Consider the following 25,124-nt stretch of genomic DNA (forward strand, 5'->3'; position numbering starts at 1 on the left):
AACTTTGACAAGACATTTTCCACAAGATACCACACTAGGATTTAAAATCATAAAACTGCATAAAAAACCCTAACCAATAAGCAGTTCCACAAGATACCACACTAGGATTTAAAATCATAAAACTGCATAAAAAACCCTAACCAATAAGCAGTTCCACAAGATACCACACTAGGATTTAAAATCATAAAACTGCATAAAAAACCCTAACCAATAAGCAGAAAAAAATTCTAAATTAAAGCAGATAGCTCACTTTTCCAGATAAATATACCACGAGCCCATACTAGTCCATAGAAAAAAAACTCAAACCAATAATAGTTCACAGAAATATCTCGGAGCCAGTATTTGTCCATCGAAAAATATCCCACTGTCACCTTACTCCAAAATCCTAATTAAAGAAATACAATACAGAGAAGCATTTTCATCTTGCACAATTCACTGCAACAGTAGTGCTATAATTTCATTAACCACTGTAAACCTGACAAATTATCATGATGGGTGTACATGCATATATATAATTGAATGTTTTGAAAAAGTGGGTTTTGAAAACACATGTTTATTAGCTCTCAAAATTATGGACTATCATTTTTCAAAGCTTATAACCTTCAAGTTGAATTAACAATTTATATTCTTTTTATAGTACCATCCACTGGTCACTTTCACTTGTCAAATCAACGTTGCTAACACCAGCGCCCTTTCCTGTACCCTGCCCAGAATCAGCTGGTTCATCATATTTCCTTTCTTAGTCATCACTTGAGTCACAGATCAGGATCAATTTTCCCAAGTCGATGATTTCACAAATATCATTTTTCACCATGTCTATAGCCTGTTTTTATATCTACAGTATTTACCTGTAAATATCACAATTTAAAAAACACTTTTCCTAGCTATAAAAACACGAGTCCTTTAACCCTTTTACCCCCAGGCTCTTTGGAAATTTCCAACCCTTAACCCCCAAGGGGTTATTTTTTCCCCAGCACATTTTGCAGTACAGTATATATTGTTTAAATTGCTTTTACAGCCTTAATTTTTGTCATAGAGAGGTCAGGTTGGTCTCATTCTCTTGGAAAATGCCTGAATTTTCTCAAAAAATTATCAAAAATATGAAAAAAAATTTTATAGCATTTTTTTGCAAGGACGTACCGGTAAGTCCATGGGGATAAAGGGATGAGTTTTGTGAAACGTACCAGTACGTCCTTTGGGGGTAAAAGGGTTAATATGGGATGTGCAAGCTGGTACAGCCGATGAAGAATCTAGATCTGGCAACATACTTTTCGACAGGCTGTGGCTCGACTACCAACCTTCATAACTCTGGCTGGGACGAGCGGTGTAGATAGAGCAGGAATAAAACTTACTCCATATTCTATGCTCCTATGTATAAACAAACTCGTGACCAAATAAGAGAGTAGTCCATTTGTGGGAGTAAGCCCCATTGGCCATTTAAAGGCTGCTCATGAATGGCAGAGTCAAGGGACAGTGACATTGCCCTATCAAGCAGGACAATGACCAAGAGCGTGACCATATTACATATCAGCACCCAAGCTAGGACCAAGGAGGGCCAAGCAATGACTTGACATCTAAATGACTTGTACAGAAAATCCTCAACTTATAGGTTCCAAAAAGCTACTTCCAAGTCAAATTTTCTTTCATGCCTACAATTTTCAGCTACAAGTCAACAAATATTGTACAGAAGTCCCGTTTCATATCAAGTCTTCTTTCAACTGCAATAATTTATGAGATATTACAGTATATATTATGAACTCTTGATACATTATCTATGATTTCAGTTGGATTTGCACTCTTCACAGGTTTTGAAAAAAGCTGATCAACTACTGTACATGTATTAGATGACAGTGTGCATCCTTCACACATACGGGCTGCCCCTAGCTTGCCACCGGTCGACAACGTGGGTCGGGTGGGAATGCGGGCGTAGTATCTACTGTCAAAAAATCACTCCAAAATATAAATGCAAAATATAACCATTAAACCTTTTACCCCCACCATAAGGTTAAATTTCGAGCACATTTTGCTATATGTTTTTTTTTAAATTGCTCTAACAGGCTTAATTTTTGTCCTAGAGAGGTCAGGTTGGTCTCATTCTTTTGGAAAATGCCTGAAGTTTCTCATAAAATTATCAAAAATATATAAAAATATGTAATTATCTGTTTTGCAAGAACGTACCGATACGTCCTTTGGGGGTGAAAGGGTTAAAACTACCCTCTTCATCCTTCTGAACAAGAAAATAAGGCGAATATCAAAACTGCTGTTTATGGGAGTCTAAGTTCTTTGAACTTCATTTTATGATTTTGGAATGAGGACAAGTATTGGGGCTGGGAGGCACTGTTAACCCTTTTACCCCCGGGGGGTATTTGGAAATTTCCAACCCTTAACCCCCAAGGGGTTATATTTTTCCCAGCACATTTTGCAGTATATTTTCTTTAAATTGCTCCAACAGCCTTAATTTTTGTCATAGAGGTCAGGTTGGTCTCATTCTCTTGGAAAATGCCTGAATTTTCTCAAAAAATTATCAAAAAATATGGAAAACAAATTTTTATAGCATTTTTTTGCAAGGACGTACCGGTACGTCCATGGGGGTAAAGGGATGGCTTTTGTGAAACGTACCAGTACGTCCTTTAGGGGTAAAAGGGTTAAGTCTTCTTTCAACTGCAATAATTTATGAGATAATACAGTATAAATTATGAACTTTTGATACATTATCCCAGATTTATGATTTCAGTTGGATTTGCACTTCACAGGTTTTGAAAAAAGCTGATCACCTACTGTACATTCGGGCTGCCCCTAGCTTGCCACCGGTCGACTAACGTGGGTCGGGTGGGAATGCGGGCGTAGTATCTACTGTCGAAAAATCACTCCAAAATATAAATGCAAAATATAACCATTAACCCTTTTACCCCCACCATATGTTTAAATTTCGAGCACATTTTGCTATATATTTTTTTAAAATTGCTCTAACAGGCTTAATTTTTGTCCTAGAGAGGTCAGGTTGGTCTCATTCTTTTGGAAAATGCCTGAAGTTTCTCATAAAATTACCAAAAATATATAAAAATATGTAATTAACTGTGTTTTGCAAGAACGTACCAGTACGTCCTTTGGGGGTGAAAGGGTTAAAACTACCCTCTTCATCCTTCTGAACAAGAAAATAAGGCGAATATCAAAACTGCTGTTTATGGGAGTCTAAGTTCTTTGAACTTCATTTTATGATTTTGGAATGAGGACAAGTATTGGGGCTGGGAGGCACTGTTAACCCTTTTACCCCCGGGGGGTATTTGGAAATTTCCAACCCTTAACCCCCAAGGGGTTATATTTTTCCCAGCATATTTTGCAGTATATTTTCTTTAAATTGCTCTAACAGCCTTAATTTTTGTCATAGAGAGGTCAGGTTGGTCTCATTCTCTTGGAAAATGCCCGAATTTTCTAAAAAAATTATCAAAATATATGAAAAACTAATTGTTATAGCATTTTTTTGCAAGGACGTACCACTACGTCCATAGGGGTAAAGGGATGGCTTTTGTGAAACGTACCAGTACTTCCTTTGGGGGTAAAAGGGTTAAAGGGAATAGTTATCTAATTTTGAACCAAGCCAAGAGTATAAAACGACAAAACATCTAAATTAAGGAGGGTTACCACGAAAAATGTTAAACAGCTTGGTTTAGATTTATAAAAGCAAAAAGTTGAAACCCCATAGTTGTGTACGTGCCGCAGCAAATTCAACTGTAAACATACAAAAACGTGTTGCTCAAACTGCAGATCTCTAACTAAAGAAATTGAATGAGATGAGCATTTTATCTAGCACATTTCATTGCCACTTAAGTGCCTTTATGCACAAAATGGAAGCAGTAGTGCATTTAGTTTAAAATTCGAACATTACTAAAAAATTTCACAAAAATATTGAGGTCGTCTACAGTCTTTTCTCTATTCTAATCGATGTTGCTCCTAAAAGACCACCATTAAACATCCACATCTTAATGTGATCACTATTACTTATGAGGCAAGATTAAGTACCTACACACAATCCATTGTTTCAAGAGTGGAAAAATTACCAAAGTCCTACAATCAAGACTGGCAACTCAACATAGGCCCACCAACCAACTGCACCATTAAACCTCCCTTTCTGTAATTCAGCTTTCATCATCATCTCTTCCTATGTCTATTGATGCAGAGGGCCTCGATTTTGAATCTTCTCCATCTCTAAACATTTAAATACTATAATTACAAATTCCCAATTTGGTGTCGACATTTCACACGAGTTTTGCTGTGTAAGGCAGTAGGATCCACGTAGGTGGGAAAATCCTGGTATTACATAATAGTTGGTCCCATCCTCTGCTGTCTCGAGAATGACTAGGGCAAAGGAGATTTAGAAGGCACACTCCCTTCTAAAGAAAATGAAGAACTATCCCGTCTAAATTTCCTTTCCATTTAATCTCTAAATTTCTCACACTGGGAGGCGACAATGTCAAACGGCTCATACAGAAATTCCTCCAATTAAAAACTTCAAGTCTCTAGCAGCTATTTGAAAGTTCAAGTGTTTGCCAGTCAAATTTTTAAAATTTAGGCCAAGGTAGGCATCACCAAACTGACATACCTACGATTTTAAGCTACAAGTCAACAAATACTGAAGTCCTGTTTCATACTGCAAATATACTCATGTTTACAGCCTTAAATTATAATCACAGTATTTCATTACAAAATGTTTGTATCTCAATGTTTGAAAGTTAAGGACAGCCTGTATACATTCCACAAAGACCATCCACACCTGGCTAAATCTTCACGCAAACTTGCTTGGCACTCATAAAAATAACAGCTAAAAAGAAAATAAGTCCAAATGCAAAACGCATCCGACCAGGACATAGAACAATTACAAAAGCGTACCCTGTGGGAGGCAGAGACTGTCCACCCTACACTTGAGAGCATGCCAGATCTTTGATAATTCATCAACAGTCTTCAGCTCCCGCTAAACTTAAACCCTTTTAAATGTCTAGGGTTTATTTCACGTAAGAACTTCAAAATTACAGTTGTTGAGGGTGTGGCATATATGATTACCTTATACAGCAAAATATTTGAAAATTTTGGCAAGAGCTGATCGACTATATATACTGGATGTCGTGTGGATCCTTCACTTGAAATGGCTGCACTGCTTTCGCAGGTCAACTAAAGGGGGAAATGTGGGCATTAGTATCTAAATATTGAAAAATCACTAAAAATATAAGCAAAACCATTAAAACGAAAGTTAATGTTCATCCTTCTGAACAGGAGGACAAGGAAGGATGATGAAAACAGATGAATATCAAAACTGCCTATGGGAGGCTAATGTTCTCTGAACTTCATTTCATGAATTTCGGATGACATAATGGGGCAGAGAGGAACTCATTGGCAAAGGGGAAATAATTATTTAATTTGTGAACTAAATCAGGAGTTTTTAATGTCAAAACTTATATAAACACTTTTCCCAGTTAAGTAATAAAGACTACGCACAGATTTACAGAAAGCAAAGTTTGAAACTTCATAATCTTATCAACAAACAAAAAAGTGTTGCTCAAACTGCAGATCTCTAACTAAAGAAATTGAATGAGATGAGCATTTTATCTAGCACGTTTCGTTGCCAGTTTTGCGCCTTTATGCACAAAATGGAAGCAGTAGTGCATTTCTGATGTTGAAAATTCAAACATTACCAAACCATTCACAAAAATATTGTGCTAATCTACAGTCTTGCATCTATTCCAAAATCAATGTTGCTCCTAAAAGACCACCATGAAACTTCAAAGCGATCACCATTAATAACAGCTAAGATGGAGTACATACATAAATACATTGTTTAGAGTGGAAAAATTACCCAAGTCCGACAAGCAAGACTGGCAACCAGACATAGGCCCGCAAACCAACTGCAACCCCCATTCCTTTCATTCAGCTTTCATCATCTCCTATGTCTATTGATGCAAAGGACCTCTGTTAGATTTTAAGTCTTGTCTATCGTTAGACATTAAATACTTTAAAGAGCAAAATTAGTTTCACCCTAGTGCAGGGATTAACAAGAGGATCAACCTCATCTATAGTATCTTGAGCTTTGTTGTGCGAAGCAGTAGAATCCACGTATGCAGGAAAATCCTGGTATTACATAATAGTTGGTCCCCATCCTACCTCGTGAAAGACTAGGAAGAAGGATAAGAAGATTTAGAAGGCACACTCCCTTCAAAAGACAATGGAGAACTATCCCCTCTAGATTTCTTTTCCTTTCAACCTCAAAATTTCTCGCACTGGGAGGACGACTACGTGCAAATGGCTCATACAAAAAATCCGAGACTGTTTGCAAGTTGAACTGTTTGCTAGTAAAATTTTTAAATTTTGGCCCAAGGTAGGCGTTGCCTAACTCGCATGCTAACGATTTTAAGCTACAAGTCAACAAATACTGAAGTCCGTTCCATATTGCAAATACAGTCTTATTTACTGCATTTAATCATATACTACATATACTATAGTATTTCATTACAAAATTTTGATAAAAGTGAAATTTATGATTTCTCTTGGATTTGTTTGATTCACCGAATGTTTGTTAGTTACAGACAGCCTGTATATGTTAACCTATAACTACCATCCACATCACAAACAGCTCTAAACAAAAAAAATGTAGGTCAAATGCGCTATTCATCCAAACAAGACATTGGACAGTTACAAAAGCGTACCCTGTGGGAGGCAGAGCCTGTCCACCCTACACTGGAGAGCATGCCAGATCCGTGATAATTCACGAAGTCTTCAGCTACCGCTAAACTCAACCACCTTTTAAATGTCTAGGGTTTGTTTCATGTAAGAACTTTAAATCAGTTGGGTGTGGCATATATGACTTTTAAAGAAAAATATTTTATAAGTTTCAGCAAAAGATGATCAAATATATGTACTGGATGCCAGTGGTGGATCCTTCACTTGGAAAGAGCTGCCACTGCTTATCACAAGTCAACTAAAGGGAAATATGGGGGTTATTATCTACTGTTAAGTCACTCCAAAATATAAATGCACAATATAACCATTAAAACTATCCTCTTCATCCTTCTGAACAGGAAACCAAGGATGATGAAAAAAAGCATATAAAAAACTGCTTATGGGAGTCTTAGTTCTTTGAACTTAATTTTATGAATTTGAGACTAGGACAAGTATTGGGGCCGAGAGGTACCCGGTAAAGGTAATATATTTATCTAATTTGTGAACCGAATTAAGTAAAATGTCAAAAATTCTATAAATGAGATTTACCCAACCTGGTTTAAGACTAAACTTGAGATTTACAAAAAGCAAAGTGTACACGCCAAAGCAAATTTAACTAAATATTAAAACATTGTTGCTCAAACTGCAGATCTCTAACTAAAGAAATTGAATGAGATGAGCATTTAATCTAGCACATTTCATTACCAGTTATATGCCTTTATGCACATAAAGGAAGCATTAGTGCATTTATATACTGTAGTTCAAAATTCAAACATGACCAAAACATTCACGGAAATGTGCTAATCTAGTCTTCCATGAACTCCACCATAAACGTCAATATTTCAATGCAACCAGTATTGTATAATCCATTGCTGGCAACCTAAACTAGGCTTGCCAACCAACTGCACCCGCAACCCTCCCCTTATCTTTCAGCTTTCATCATCATCTCCTCCTCCTCCAGCGCCAATTGACTAACAAACAATTAAACTTGAAAACAGCGTCCCGGAGTAAGTTGAGGATTTTCTGTACGAGCCTTTTAGGGTAAGACTACTTTCACTTGTGCGAAATGTCTTCACCAAATTGGGAATTGTAATTTTATTATTTAATGGCTAAAGATAGAAGACTCATAATCGTACAGAAAATCCTCAACTTACTCCGGGATGCTGTTTTTAAGTTTAATTGTTTGTTAGTCAATTTTTTTTCATTTTGGGCAAAGGTAGGCGTCACTTCTCATGCCTATGATTTTCAGCCGTCGAGTTTCATATGGCAAATGTACTTTAATGCATTATATTATACAATTTTGTTTTATCAAAGTATTTCATTACAAAATTTGATAAAAAATCAGATTTATGATTTCAGTTGTATCCGAGTCTGTATTTCTGAATGTTTTGTAAGTTGAGAACAGACTGAACATCATCAACGCCTGGTCAATTCTTCACAAACTTGCTTTGCACTCAATGATAAAACAGCTAAAAACAAGAAATCGTAGGTCAAATGCAAAACGTACCCAAACAGGACACAGGACAGTTACAAAAGCGTACCATGTAACAGGCATTGCCTTACCACCCTACACTGGAAAGCATGCCAGATCCTTGATAATTCCCAAACTGTCTTCAGCACCCACTAACCTTGACCCGTTCTTAAAGACAACGGTTTGTTTCATGTAAGAACTCGTAACTTCAGTTGTGGAGGGTCTCGTTGGCAAAGGGGAAATTATCTAGTTAGTGAACTAAATCGGGAGTTTTAAATGTCAACACTTGAATATCAACAAAGTTTTCCCCCAGTTAAGTAATAAAGACTACGCATAGATTTACAGAAAACAAAATTTGAAACTTCATAATCTTATCAACAAACAAAAACGTGTTGCTCAAACTGCAGATCTCTAACTAAAGAAATTGAATGAGATGAGCATTTTATCTAGCACATTTCATTGCCAGTTTTGCGCCTTTATGCACAAAATGGAAGCAGTAGTGCATTCTAGTTTGAAATTCACACATTAAAATTGTTTCAAGAGTAAAGTCCAACAATCAAGACTGACAACCTAATCCAGACCTGTTGAGCAACTGCACCCCTACCCATCCACTTCTTTCATTCAGCTTTCATAATCATCATCTACGCTAAAGGGCCTCTGTTAAGGGTTAAGAGTCTTCTATCTTTAAGACAAACACTAATTACAAATTCCCAATTTGGTGTCTACATTTCGCATGAGTGAAAGTACTTTACCCCAAAGCAAGGATATAACAAGAGTGTCTCAACCTTTACTGTTTAAGGCATTAGAATCCTGGCATTACAAAATAGTTGGTCCCATCCTGTCTCGTGAATGACTAGGGCGAAGGGAAAGGAGACTTAAAGGCACACTCCCTTCAAAGATGATGGAGAACGATCCCGTCTAGATTTCTTTTCCTTTTAACCTCAAATTTCTCACAGAAGGACTTGTCTCGTGAATGACTAGGGCGAAGGGAAAGGAGACTTAAAAGACACACTTCCTTCAAAGACGATGGAGAACGATTCAGTCTAGATTTCTTTTCCTTTTAACCTCAAAATTTCTCACAGGAAGGACTACGTCTAAATGGCTCATACATAAAAAGACCTGATAAAAGTACAGGGAAGCTGTAAGTTGAATTGTTTTGATAATGAAATTTTTTAAATTTCGGGCTAAGGTAGGCGTCGCCCAACTCGCAAGCCTATGATTTTCAGCTACAATTCAGAAATACTATCGTCCAGGTTCATAATGCAAATGCAGTCTTGTTTACTGCAATAAATTATATAATAGGGAGCCTTTGTATATCAGCGGCCAATTCCTCACGCGTTCATTAAAGATGACATTAACTAACAAACTTTCCCCCCTAACCTAACCTACATGCCATGTCCTTACCTACTTATCTAACGGGGGCCGACGGCCCCTATGACCCCCTTACACTGCCGTATTCCAAGGTAGACATAATACATACTGGTGGCCGCTATCATACATACACCCATATACTGTACCAGTTTTATAATAGTATTTCATTACAACATTTTGATACGCAATCAGATTTATGATTTCGGTTGGATTTGTGTTTGTATCTCGAGGGCAGGCCGTATACGTTACACAAAAATGACCATCCACACCTGGACAAACCTTCACAAAAACCTGCTTCGCACTCAAAATTGATAAACAGCCAATCAAAGAAATACTTCAGGCTAATGCCAAACATATCCGAACAGGACATTTGAGTTACACAAGAGTACCCTGTAGAAGACAAGAGCCTGTCCACTACACTAGAGAGCATGCCAGTTCCTTGATAATTCATCAAGAGTCTTCAGCACCCATTAACCTTACCCCTTTTAACCCTTTTACCCCAGGCTCTTTGGAAATATCCAACCCTCAACCCCCAAGGGGTTATTTTTTTCCAAGCACATTTTGCAGTATATTTTTTTCAAATTGCTCTAACAGCCTTAATTTTTGTCATAGAGAGGTCAGGTTGGTTTCATTCTCTTGGAAAATGCCTGAGTTTTCTCAAATATAAAAAATATGAAAAAAAATTATAGCATTTTTTTTGCAAGGACGTACCGGTACGTCCATGGGGGTAAAGGGATGGGTTTTGTGAAACGTACCAGTACGTCCTTTGGGGGTAAAAGGGTTAAATGACTGCTTTTTTCATGAAGGAACAACTTAAATTCAGTTGTGGAGGGCGTGGCATAAATGATAACCTTGAAGAGCAAAAATCTTGATAAGTTTTGGCAAATGCTGATAGAATATATGTACTGGACGCCAGTGTGGATCCTTCACTTGAAAGAGCTGCTCAACTAAAGGGGCAAATGTGTGCGTTGATAACACTGTCGAAAAATCGCTCCTAAAAGTAAATGCTTAGTAAAACTAATAAATCTTAATTCTGTTCATCCATATGAACAGGAAGACAAGAATGATGAAAATAAGGTGAATATCAAAACTGCTTATGGGAGTCTTAAAAGTTCTTTGAACGTTTTATGAAATTGGAACGGGGACACATTGGGGCAGAGGAACTCAATGGCCAGGGGAAAATAATTTGCGAACTAATTCTGGAGTATAAGATGTCAAAACTTAAACGGATTTACCCCGTAAAGTAATAAAATACGCATAGATTTACAAAGGGCAAAATTTGAAGCTTCATAATCCTTGTACATGCAGAGCAAATTTAACAGTAAACATTAAACAAAAAGTGTTGCTCAAACTGCAGATCTCTAACAAAAGAAATTGAATGAGATGAGCATTTTATCTAGCACGTTTCATTGCCACTTACGTGCCTTTATGCACAAAATGGAAGCAATAGTGCATTTATATAGTTTAAAATTCAAACATTACAAAAAAAATTAAGATACTGAACTTATCTAGTCTTGCATCTATTCCAATCATTGTTGCTCCTAAAAGACCACCATGAATCATCCATATTTCATTGCGATCACTTACTTACAGGCAAGATATAAAAGTACCTACGTACAATACATTGTTCCAAGAGCCATAATCAAACAATCTAGCATCTATAACGTTCAATACGCTTTAAGACAAACTCTGAGATCACTGTTCAGAACACATGTATAACTTAAAATGCTTCCAAAAGACTAAACTTACAGGACTAGCAACCCAACCCAGGCCTGCCAACCAACTGCACCCCTAACCTCGAATGTTTTCGTTCAGCTTTCATCATCGTCTCTTCCTGCGCCTACTGACACAAAGGGCCACTATTAGATTTAGAGTTGGCTACCTTTAGACATTAAATACTTTGATTAGAAATCATGGGGTGTATGTACAATAGTGGCCACCTGTATGTACTAATATGTCTAAACAGAATAAGGCAGTGTAAGGGGGGGTGTCGCAGAGGGGCATTAGTACCCCCCGTTAGGTAAGTAGGTAAAGAGACTGCTTGTAGGTTGGGGGGGGGGAGTTTAGGTTAGTTGCTTTCTATTTATAATCAATGTGCTAGGAACTGGCCGCTGATATACAAAGGTTCCGAAATTACCAATTTAGGGCCGACATTTCACAAGAGTTCAAGTAGTTTTACCCTAATGCAAGGATATAACAAGAGGATCAACCTCACCGTAGGATCTCAAGCTTTGTTGTCGTGCCAAGCAGTAGGAACCACGTAGGCAGGAAAATCCTGCTATTACATAATAATTGTCTCCATCCTCCAATGTCTCGTGAATGACTAGGGCAAAGGAAAGGGAATCCAGTTTCCCCAGTTAAGTATAAAGATTACGCTTAGATTTACAAAAATCAAAACTTGAAATTTCATTATCTCGTGTACATGACAGCAAATTCAACTGTCAACATTGATTGTGTTGCTCAAACTGCAGATCTCTAACTAAAGAAATTGAATGAGATGAGCATTTTATCTAGCACAATTCATTGCCACTTTTGCGCCTTTATGCGCAAAATGGAAGCAGTAGTGCATTTATAGTTTAAAATTAATACATTAAAAATCATCGCACAACCAATATCGTGCCAATCCAGTCTTGCATCTACTCAAGCCACTGATGCTCAGGACAGGTAATGCATGACCAACCATCACTTCTAGATCCCAAGAGACCACCATGAAACAGTCAGATGAGATTACAGTGAACCCTCGCTACTTCGCGGTTCGACCATCGCGGAATCACCACTTCGCGGATTTTTTTTCATAACCCATATGTATATACATATTGGTAATAACAAAATCAACATACTGTACTGAATAATCAATATAATCGATGCAAAAACTAACCTATACACAGATGTGTACAGTAAATGAGTTTGTTTCTTCATTATGATCAGAGAAACTTAAACAAAACATTGGTTGCCATTTTTTATCGTGCTTTTTGGCGTGTTTAGGAAACGCATGATATAAAATCACCTTTAATATTTGTGCCTGTTTTAGTTTAGGGTACTGTAGTACATGCTTTAAGTGTTCTGTACAATAAAGGGTAGTTTGTTAACAGTACTACGTACAAGGGAAGGTTTTAAAAGTCTGAATATAATGTTAAATAGGTAAATATGGTGTCACTACTTCGCGGATTTTCACCTATCGCGGCCGGGTCTGGAACCTATCTACCGCGATAAACGAGGGTTCACTGTACCTACATACAATCCAGTGTTACAAGTGGAAAAATAACCAAAGTCCAACAATCAGCATTGGCAACACTGACCAGGCCTGCCAACTAAAACCCCTCGTACCCCTACACCATTTTCATTCAGTTGGTATTCCTGATGAAAAGTCAGCTTATTCTTTCTAAAGATACAAGTTACGTGTATAATGATTTCCTAATATTTCTAAACAATGCTTTTAAAAATTTACTTAATTTTTTTTTAAACAATAACACACCAGTATTAACTATACTGTAATTTCATCGAGAGGTCTAACGTATATTAACATCTGTACTCTATAAAGACACTGTAGCCAAAAGAACTCACAGGCGAGATATAAAGTATGATAAATAATAGGAACATTAACCTAGATAAGATAGGCTGGACACCAATTTTGAAAAGGAAAACCGGATAGGCTATTTGCAAACAACGCACAAATTATAGCCATTCAGACTTCCAAAACAGAAAATTTTAGATATTGGAATTTGTGACATAACAATCAAGGAGCTGTCCATTTTACTAAAATTGAAATAATGGCTAAAAGTATACAAGAAAAAGGTCAAATAGGAGAAATGTTCTATGACAACCCTAATTCAGTTATGTATAGAGCTGCGGCCAACGGTTCAAGATTAAATGATAGGGAAAAGACATGAATTAAGAGGAAGGGCAGAATGTAAGCTATGTGGGACAGAGACTGAAGACTTCGCCCATTTCATTCTTGATTGTCTTGATAACAGTGACGAGGTAAGGATGATATAACTACAACTGTCATACAAAGAGGATAAGAAAATAGGAAACTTTGTTCAAGGAAGGAAGAAACAAAAACATATCCGATGTGAAAAAAATTAGAATGAAGAAAGCCGACGAAAAGGCGAATCCCTAAGCCAGGCAACTGAACTGAAATGGCGATGTTGAAAATAATGGTCGACAAAATTTCTTTATGTTGTCATCTTTCGGTTGATGAGCAGATTGGCCATTTGCGTATCAATACCGAACTTCCAACAATTTCTTATTACAAATAACTACCTAAACTTCACAAGATCTTTTTTTGTAAATATTTTGTATGTAAATATGTTTTTGTCCAATAAACATTATTATTAAGATTGCATGCAGGCAATTACAAATCCACAATTTTGGAGTCGAGATTTCGAACGAGTGAACTTAGTAGTTTTACCTGGGTGCATTTAAAAATATCGAAACACGACCTAGTGGAGCCTTTGTATATCAGGGGCCAGGTCCTCACGCGTTCATTAAAAATAGACATCAACTAACCTAAACTCCCCCCACTAACCTAACCTACAACCCATGTCCTTACCTAACAGGGCATTAGCCCTTACACTGCCATACTCTTAAGTTAGACATAATAAATACAGGTGGCCGCTATCACACACACCACGACCTACTAAATTTCTAATTGCTGATAAAGTTCTCAAACCTATACTATTATCAGATATTTGTGCAATAGTTACATTAATGTTTTATATTAATATATACTTATGTATATATGTGTACATTTAGTTTATCTATATCAATATTTACTTTTTATAAATTTTTTTAATTGAAGATATTATTTTATTTGTATTATTGCCCGAAGAGCTCTGCTCCACATGGGCTTGGACCGAATCCTTTTTTGTAAATATTTTGTATGTAAATATGTTTTTGTCCAATAAACATTATTATTATTATTATTATATGACAAGTGCAGAGTTCACTACTCCCAAAGGCGACATATAAAGAATTGAAACTCACTGGCCCTCTTAAAGCCTAGGGTAGAGAAATTAGTCATCACGTTAATTATAAAACTATGATAGAGTAACAGTCTTTCTGGAAGGCCAACATACTTCAAATCCAAAAAAAAACTTACTGGCATAAAACAAAATTATAATTCGTGTCAAGATCTGGTTTTATAGAATCTGAATTACCATAAAAACAAGGTTATGGATTAATATACTAGATCAGAATGTAATGAATTTCATAGTAGTTTCCCAACAAAAGTTCTTTAAAGACATCTTGTCGTGAAGCCATTCTCAGCAGGAAAGGACACCAACCATACACCTCTACCAGTTTTTCACCGTTCCGATATACCGAACCCTCTAGCAAGCAAAATGCTCTTAACTTTATCCGTGCACTTTTTACTAACCTAAAAACGCCCACTAGGGAACACTGGGTTACTGTTTACTACAGATGTGACTGATGAAAGTTTAATCATAAACCTCGACCAGTTTATCACCGTTCAGATATACCGAACCCTCTGGCAAGCAAAATGCTCTTAACTTTGTCCGTGCGCTTTTTACTAACCTAAAAACGCCCACTAGGGAACACTGGGTTACTGTTTACTACAGATGTGACTGATAAAAGTTTAATAAGTTACAACTGGATGAAACTAACCTTATACTTATTATACGAAGTACAGAAAAAGTCTAACAAGATTGTCAGTTTTGCTTGCTATTACAAAAATGGCATGACTATAGCATTAAATATATATCAATGACTATGAATAACATGCAAGACAATTTCAATTATATTTTCCTCATTCTAATTTCATAAGCATCTTTGAATGTTACTACCATATAACTATATTATCGATGTCCTAAAATTTCAGGTTCTATACACCAAAGATAAGTTGAATGAAAACAAGCAGCCATAGTAAGTTGTAATAAATGATGTTACAGAATACGGTAATTTTGTATATTACTCCAAAGTTAATTCATATATACTGTTTTGTATTTTCCTCCAGTTATTATAATTTCAAGAGGGTAATGTATAGAGAAAAAAAGGCGTTTTACGTTTATATATCGATTCCCCAGTATGTTTTCCCCACCCAAAACCCCGAGTTCCCACTGGGGGTCCCCCATTATTGGAGGATATAGATGTATATTTATTCCTGAAACTATTAATTTGCGACGGGAACGAGTGTCATTTTCGAAGAGAGCGTAATTTTTTCTATAAGAAACAGTAGTTTTTTTCCTAGGTTACATTACCATGGAATAATATACAATGAAACCCAGAATACATATAAAGATACACATGGCTGAAAAATAAACGCTAAATCTACAAGTCACCTTGACAGATCAATACTTGGGTGTATGATAGCGGCCACCTGTATGTATTATGTCTAACTTAGAATACGGCAGTGTGAAGTAGGTCACGGGGGCATTAGCCTCCCCCATTAGGTAAGTAGGAAAGGAAAGCATGAGGGTTAGGTAAGCGGGAAAGCTTAGGTTATAGGTTAGGTAAGCGGGAAAGCTTAGGTTAGTCGATGTCCATTTTTTTACAAACGCGTGAGGAACTGGCCGCTGATATACAAGGGCTCCTAATACTTTCATAAACCAGTACGAGTTACGTGACATAGCCTAGGGAAGCATCAGGCTACGACCACAAATGAGAAGTAGGCTCAAGGGTAACCACAATACGAAGACACCTCGTTACGGTGGACAAATATCGCCAGTATTAGAAGGAATTTAACCCCGACAAAAATCTTGAATTATCCTTTAAAATGTAAAATGCTAATCTTGCATACGGCCTCATCACCGAGCATACCACGACCAGATGGAAGTATAGGCCTCCATCCTGCCTAGCCTAACACGGGCCTACCTAACCTTTCAGACACTTGGCAAATAGTTTCAGGATAAATCTAAGAAAAATGATTTGGCATTGTAAAAAAATTAAATTTCTCCAATAAAAACATTAAGAATCCATGCCATCTAGAACTACCTAGGAATGTTAGGCTAAAATCAATAGGCCTAAAAATTTAATAAATTTAATAGATATATACTCTTGGATTACTTAAAATACTAAAATTAACTACATACCGTACCCAGCCGTACACGTTAAGCCAACGGTCTTTTTTTTCCACAAACTGAAAAATACCGTTACGTTGCAAGGTGTTATGTAACGGTCACGTAGCAATAACAAAAGGTAGAAGAGAGAAGAGAGAAGGGGATGAGAAAAGAGAATAGAGAAGAGAGAGAGACCTTTTCTAACCGATGCCCACCTTTCCGTGTGGGCCATTCATACCCACAACCTTATATTAACCCCAAATATCTGCTACAACCAGAAATATATCACACACAACGACGACTCTCCATTTATTTTATATATTTAAGCTTAAAACAGTTATAACTGGGATAAAAAACCTTTTTAAATAAGAATTCGTCCCGGGGCAGAGGTTTTTGGGGCACCGAAGAAACGGGGCATGGCGGAGCCGGCCATCAGCTGTTACCATCACCACCACCTGCACACATTTAAATCATTTTCCCGTTACAGACGGTCCTCGCAGCTGCATCCCATCCATCCAGGAGGATTCATACCAAGGATAGGATGCCGACGGGATGGGCAACCGGGGATATGAAGGATATCAACGGCTACGTAACACTATTGAAAGGATCACTATGCGGGGGTCGGGACCTTAACACGTGGGGGCATCAGGCCCGAAGAATTCGCCTGGGATTTTTAGCTTTATTTAGAGTTATTTCACGCCATAGGACTCCCCTCCAAGGATATTTACCTAGTTTGATGGTTAGTGTGAGCGATGACAGCTTGGGCGAGGCGCGTAGGATGCTCATTTGGGTAAATTCCGAAGGGAAATGAAAGCCACGCTGCTATAAGAGGGCCCTTTTGGCGCCGACTTCTTCTTGGGGACCTCAGCGCCATCTATGAGGACACCTCGAACTAGGGTTGCCAGATTGTTTCGACTGGATTATCATACATGAGCCTTAAAATTGTCGTTTTTCAACCAAAATTATCGTACACAGTTTCAATATAATTATTAAGGAGTTTATGATTGACTTATTTCAAAATATATTAGTATAATTGTTTAATCAAACCCACACACACCTACATTGTTTATACCTAAGGTATGTATCGTACATCGTACTGGACCTAAAATAATCGTACATGTACGATAATTATCGTACGAATGGCACCCCTGCCTCGAAGGACAACTGGATGAGGGAATAATAGTCATGCTGCGTATTTATCTGGTCCAAAATTTTATTATAAGCATTAAATATACGTTTTTAAATTAAATATTCATCTAATAAATCATATAGATTTATATATTAACTTCAAACACACCATTTTCATTGTATAAATGTTTCTGCTTCTCACCTAATTCCTTTGTTGTAAAATGCGGTTTTAACTAGCATTTATAATATAATCATTATATTTTGAACGTTCTACTTATCTGAATATATACTAAAATAATATATGATATATTAAAAAGTATATTAACTCAAAATCAACTCTATAATAAATGAAATAGGAACAAGTTCTGCGTGACTATTATTACCGTGCCATGTAGGCCCGCCCAACTATTTGGTTTGAAAACTTCGGCCATTATTTTTTTTTTTATAAATAATCAACTGATATTTATGTAAACTTCTACATTATGCAACGCATGAATTTTAATATAATTTTTCATTTGTATAGCAATTATAAGTTTAATTACCAAATCGCTATTACTGTAGTTAAATTATGATTGATTTAATTATACAACAAGAATTTGTCAGTAAAGATCTGAGTGTAAGGAATGGTGATATATATATATATATATATATATATATATATATATATATATATATATATATATATATATATATATATATATATATATATATATGTGTGTGTGTGTGTGTGTGTGTGTGTGAGAGAGAGAGAGAGAGAGAGAGAGAGAGATTTCAGATAAAAGAAACAAGGAAAAGATGAGAAGAAATTCCATGATAAATGTCATAATTAGGAAGAATTGGCCAATGTCTACTTTATTTAGTTTTAATTCGATGCAAAAGTAATTTTGTCCATACAACAAAAATATAATTTGAATAAAAGATAGTTAAAAGAAACTGTCTTTAACGTATTTAGGACAGACTAGAAAACTACTTATTATATCATTTATTTAATTTCTTTTTGTACTTCGACTGAATTTTACAGAATCCAGGAATCCATTTCGTGGGGGTCAACAGATTCCACCCGGCTTCAGATTTGAATCTGTCTTAAAAGTGGACTATGAGAGAGAGAGAGAGAGAGAGAGAGAGAGAGAGAGAGAGAGAGAGAGAGAGAGAGAGAGAGAGAGAGAGAGAGGGTGAGGAGAGATAAGGCCTCCCGGAGTCCCCTTAGGCCTATCGAAGATCTCCTCCACCGGTCTCTCTTCGAAAAGAATGAAAAAGAACAATGGCTTCAGACGTCACACTGTCTCCATAGTATGGAATTTCTTCTGGAACATTCTTCGTTTGCTGTATATTGTAAGCTTTCACACACACACACATACACACACACACACACACACACACACACATATATATATATATATATATATATATATATATATATATATATATATATATATATATATATATATATATATAGTTTATTATATGACATGTCTGTTTTGACGTTGTTTCTTATTTTAGAATGATTTATTGTTAATTTGTTCTCTTCATTTATTTATTTTCTTATTTCCTTTCCTCACTGGGCTATTTTTCCCTGTTGGAGCCCCTGGGCTTATAGCATCTTGCTTTTCCAACTAGGGTTGTAGCTTGGATAGTAATAATAATAATAATAATAATATATATATATATATATATATATATATATATGTGTGTGTGTGTGTGTGTGTGTGTGTGTGTATAGTGGCTTAGTCTACATTTTGAAACAGCAAAATGAGTATACTGTACTTCATATATATCATAAAAAAACTAAATTGTTTTTACAGTGGCCTACATTAATTCCCGCGGTATTATTATTATTATTATTATTATTATTATTATTATTATTATTATTATTATTATTATTATTATTATTATTATTATTATTATTATTAATAACTAAGCCAAAACCCTAGTTGGAAAAGCAAGATGCTATAAGTCCAAGGGCTCTAACAGGAAAAATAGCCCAGTGAAGAAAGTAAATAAGAAAACAGATAGATATAGTGTGCCTGAGTGTACCCTTAAGCAAGAGAATTCTAACGCAAGACAATGGAAGACCATGGTACAGAGGCTATGGCACTACCTAAGACCAGAGAACAATGGTTTGATTTTTGCGTTTCCTTCTCCTAGAAGAGCTGCTTACCATAGATAAAGTCTCTTCTACCCTTACCAAGAGGAAAGTAGCCACATTATCACCCTTCAGTGAAGAAGAATTAATGTCAGGTGTATGAGGACAGAGGAGTATGTGGAAAAAAAAAATAAGCCAGACTATTTGGTGAGTATAGGGAAAGGAAAAATGAGCTGTAACCAGAGAGAGGGATCCTAAGTAACACTGTCTGGCCAGTCAAAGGATCCAGTAACTCTTTACTTACTTTAAGGACTGCTTTTCTGGTCCTATACTGCAGGAACCCTACTCTCTACAGGACCTTCCGTAAAGAAAATGATTATAACGCCTCTGACGAGCAAAGGCCGCTCATGAATGGCAGAGGCAAGGGACAGTTACATTGCCCTATCGAGCAGTACAATGCCCTAGAGACTCTCCATATATACATATGATCAGTGCCCAAGACCCCTCTTCACTCAAGCTAGGGCCAAATAGGGCCAGGCAATGGCTGCTGACGACTCAGCAGATAGACCGATAGGCTCCCTCAAACCCACCATCCTAAGCTCACAAGGATGGTGAGGTTGCAGCGACTAAAGAAACTAGCGAGTTTGAGCGGGACTCGAATCCAAGTCTGGCTTCACCATATAGGGACGTTACCACATCGGCCACCACAATCCTAAAAGGATGATTTCCTCGGAAAAATGGAATTAGTTCAGTAAAAGTAATTGGTTTGCTGATATTTTTTCAAAATAGGCCTTATAAAAATAAAAATTTAGCAATGAAAAATATTGACATAGACAACCCCGGTTATTAGCCCTTTTACCCCCAGGCTCTTTGGAAATTTCCAACCCTTAACCCCCAAGGGGTTATTTTTCCCAAGGACATTTTGCAGTATATTTTTTTAAAATTGCTCTAACAGCCTTAATTTTTGTCATAGAGAGGTCAGGTTGGTCTCATTCTCTTGGAAAATGCCTGAATTTTCTCAAAAAATTATCAAAAATATGAAGAAAAATAAATTTTTATAGCATTTTTTTTGCAAGGACGTACCGGTACGTCCATGGGGGTAAAGGGATGAGTTTAGTGAAACGTACCAGTACGTCCTTTGGGGGTAAAAGGGCGATGTGATTCATGCAATATTTTTCCTTTGTAGGATTTCAGGGGCTGAGGATTCTACCCATTAAGGATTCTGAGGATGAAAGATGCAGGATCCAAGGTTAGGTTGCCATGTTGATATTATTATTATTATTATTATTATTATTATTATTATTATTATTATTATTATTATTATTATTATTATTATTATTATTATTATTTTTACTATTATTATTATCATTATCATTATTATTATTATTTTTGCTCACGTCAGAAATTTGACGAATGTACTTTAGTAACAATGATGTGAATTTATGATTTAATACAAAGAATTTTGGAGTGCTTATTAATTATTATTATTATCATTATTATTATTATTATTGTTATTATTATTATTATTATTATTATTATTATTATTATTATTATTATTTCTTTTTTGAAAACATATAAACATCTGGCTTATGGATTCGATAAAAGATTGATATACAGAATATCTAATCATTGTAACATCAATTAAATAAAAACTCAGTTATGATTAAGGAAAACTTTCTTCGTTTCTTTAAAATTCTGCGTTGGTTCCGTTCTGTGGCTTCTGGCTCAGTGTGCGCGCTGGATGTCGTTTCTGTTCTGTTCTGAGGCTTCGGTGGCTTAAGGGGCGGTTCCGTTCCGGCTCAGTGTGTGCGCTGTACGTCGTTTCTGTTCTGTTCTGAGGCTTCGGTGGCTTAAGGGGCGGTTCCGTTCCGGCTCAGTGTGTGCGCTGTACGTTGTTTCTGTTCTGTTCTGAGGCTTCGGTGGCTTAAGGGGCGGTTCCGTTCCGGCTCAGTGTGTGCGCTGTACGTCGTTTCTGTTCTGTTCTGAGGCTTCGGTGGCTTAAGGGGCGGTTCCGTTCCGGCTCAGTGTGTGCGCTGTACGTCGTTTCTGTTCTGTTCTGAGGCTTCGGTGGCTTAAGGGGCGGTTCCGTTCCGGCTCAGTGTGTGCGCTGTACGTCGTTTCTGTTCTGTTCTGAGGCTTCGGTGGCTTAAGGGGCGGTTCCGTTCCGGCTCAGTGTGTGCGCTGTACGTCGTTTCTGTTCTGTTCTGAGGCTTCGGTGGCTGAAGGGGCGGTTCCGTTCCGGCTCAGTGTGCGACAAGCTTTAGCCATGGTAAGCAGCTCTTCTATGAGAAGGACAATCCAAAATCAAACAAATGTTCTCTAGTCTTGGGTAGTGCCATACCCTCTGTACCATGGTCTTCTTCCACTGTCTTGGGTTGGGGTTTTTTTTTGCTTGAGGGTACACTCAGGCACACACTTCCATCTGTTTCTTTATTTCATGTCCTCACTGGACTATTTATCCTTGTTGGAGCCCTTAGGCTTATAGTATCCTGCTTTTCCAACTAGGATTGTAGTTTAGCTGATAATATATATCACAAAGTCTTTATCCAATAGATTTTAGATCGAGAGAGAAAACAGATCAGTATACCCTAACAATGCTGAATCCATATATATATATATATATATATATATATATATATATATATATATATATATATATATATATATATATATATACATATATATATATATATATATATATATATATATATATATATATATATATATATATATATATATATATATATATATATATATATGGATAAATATCAACACAACATCGTGTTCAAATAGAAATAAATTTCTACCTCATACTTGGGATCGAACGCTAGCCCCTTGTAATGAAAGGCCAGGTCGAAACCAACCATGCCACGAGAGGCCATAAAAAGAAATCGGAACCTGACGCTAACTAGCTGTCCGAGGATTTACCTGGCGAGACATCAGTCTCTTACCAGCGAGTTTTACCGGATTTCCCCGGCCCACCATGTCTCGCCAGGTAAATCCTCGGACAGCTAGTTAGCGTCAGGTTCCGATTTCCTTTTATGGCCTCTCGTGGCATGGTTGGTTTCGACCTGGCCTTTCATTAGAAGGGGCTAGCGTTCGATCCCAAGTATGAGGTAGAAATTTATATATATATATATATATATATATATATATATATATATATATATATATATATATATATATATATATATATATATATATATATATTCCTAACAACGGGTGGCTCCAGAGAAAAAACAATAAGTCACTGCAGTATTCATTTGAATGCTGATTTATAGATAATGTAAATCTTCCAGAGCACAATTAGACGTTAGCCATTTTATCCGACACAGATATGTCATTAGTTGTGTATCGAACGCGCCTGTCATTCCAGTTATTTAAGCCTTCAGAATCCAATGATTATCACTCTATTTATCAAGGCTTTTTATCTCTTCCCCTTCTTATCCCTCAGAATTAGTATAGATTGTATGCTCTTCTCACCAGCCTTGTGAGACTCCTCTATTCCTTACACATGGCCAAACCATCTCAAAGCGCCCCGATTCATCTTTTCGTCTACGATAACGTTTTTAAACTCCTGTTTATTTCCACACACTTCTTATCGTTTTCTATTATTATTATTACTATTATTATTATCATTATTATTATTACTAGTTAAACTACAACCCTAGTTGGTAAAGCAAGATGCTATAAGCATAAAGCCTCCAACAGGGAATAAATAGCCCAGTGAGGAAAGGAAATAAGGAAACAAGAGAAGTAGTAAACAATCGAAATGAAATATTTAAAGAACAGTAACAACATTAAAATAAATCTTTCATTGATAAACCATAAAAACTTAAAAAAAAAAAAAAAAAAAACATTGGAAGATGAATAAGATAGAACAGCGTTCCGAGTATACCCTCAAGCAAGAGAACTCTAATCCAAGACAGTGGAAAGCCATGGTACAGAGGCTATGGCACTTTAACTGTTTTTCCTTAATCTACATTCAACATTCACACTCTACATCCATAAAGGAAAGTTAACTAAAAAATTCCCTTTGAAAATTCCAGCCTTTACTTTCGAAGACACTCCAAAATTCCAGCCTTTACTTTCGAAGACACTCCAAAATTCCAGCCTTTACTTTCGAAGACACTCTAAAATTCCAGCCTTTACTTTCGAAGACACTCCAAGCAACTTACTTCGCTTATTCTGTGAGTCACACAATCTCACATTCTACAATCTTTTAGTATTTATTCATTGATACTTGCACGGATCATTTTATTGTTATTATTAGTACTTCCTAAGCTACAACCCTAGTTGGAAGAGCAGGATGCTATAAGCCCTTTCAATATCATGAGGCTCAGTACTACACAGTATTCTAGAAGTTTTATTCCAGCTGTGACTAAGCTGTGGAATGATCTCTAATCAGGTAGTTGAATCCGTAGAACTTCAAAAGTTCAAAGTTGCAGAAAATGTTTTTTATGTTGAACAGTCTGGCATAAGTCTTTATATAGTTTATATATGAAATATCTATATTGATGTTGTTACTGTTTCTAAAATATTTTATTGTTAATTTTTTCTTATATCGTTTATTCATTTCCTTGTTTCCTTTCTTCACTGGGCTATTTTTCCTTATTGGAGCCCTTGAGCTTATAGCATCTTGCTTTTCCAACTAGGGTTGTAGCTTAGCTAATAATAATAATAATAATAATAATAATAATAATAATAATTATAATAATAATAATAACAACAGGGAAAATAGCTCAATGAGGAAACGAAAAAGAAAATAAATAAACTACAATTAACAAATAAAAGTAAAACATTTTATGAACAGTAACATTGAAATAAATTTTTCATTAATAAACTTTAAAAACTAAGAGGAAGAGAAATATGACAGAATAGTGTGCCCGAGTGTACTCTCAAGCAAGAGAACTCTACCCTAAGACAGTGGAAGGCCATGGTACAGAGGCTATAGCACTACCCAAGACTAGAGAACAATGTTTTGAAGTGTCCATCTGGAAGGACATTATTCTTTACTTATTTTACTCTGTCCTCATACACCTGATAACACTGAGATTGCCAAACAATTCTTCTTCACCCAAGGGGTTACTGCACTGTAATTGTTCAGTGGCTACTTTCCTCTTGGTATGGGTAGAAGAGACTCTTTAGCTATGGTCAGCAGCTCTTCTAGGAGAAGGACACTCCAAAATCAAACCATTTTTCTCTAGTCTTGGGTAGTGTCATAGCCTCTGTACCTTGGTCTTCCTCTGTCTTGGGTTAGAGTTCTCTTGCTTGAGGGTACACTCGGGCACACTGTTCTGTCTTGTTTCTCTTCCTCTTGTTGTGTTAAAGTTTTTATTGTTTATAC

At 36.4% G+C, this 25,124-nt stretch overlaps 1 protein-coding gene across 4 annotated transcripts in view; it reads right to left on the reverse strand.

Moving 5' to 3' along the window:
• Nucleotides 1-17,447, reverse strand: part of LOC137637540 (serine/threonine-protein kinase grp-like) — a 30,752-nt gene extending 13,305 nt beyond the window's left edge. For 2 of the 4 annotated variants that reach the window (XR_011043697.1, XM_068369701.1), the window contains exon 1: nt 17,295-17,447. The gene's annotated coding sequence lies outside the window, so the exon portion shown is untranslated. Of the gene's footprint in view, nt 1-5,058; nt 5,167-16,923; nt 17,067-17,294 lie in introns of those variants that run through there. The other 2 variants (XM_068369702.1, XM_068369703.1) reach the window with 2 other exon arrangements.
• Nucleotides 17,448-25,124: the final 7,677 nt, after the last annotated feature.

This window comes from Palaemon carinicauda, unplaced genomic scaffold (genome assembly GCF_036898095.1).
Source record: "Palaemon carinicauda isolate YSFRI2023 unplaced genomic scaffold, ASM3689809v2 scaffold82, whole genome shotgun sequence".
NCBI classification, from domain to species: Eukaryota; Metazoa; Arthropoda; class Malacostraca; order Decapoda; family Palaemonidae; genus Palaemon; species Palaemon carinicauda.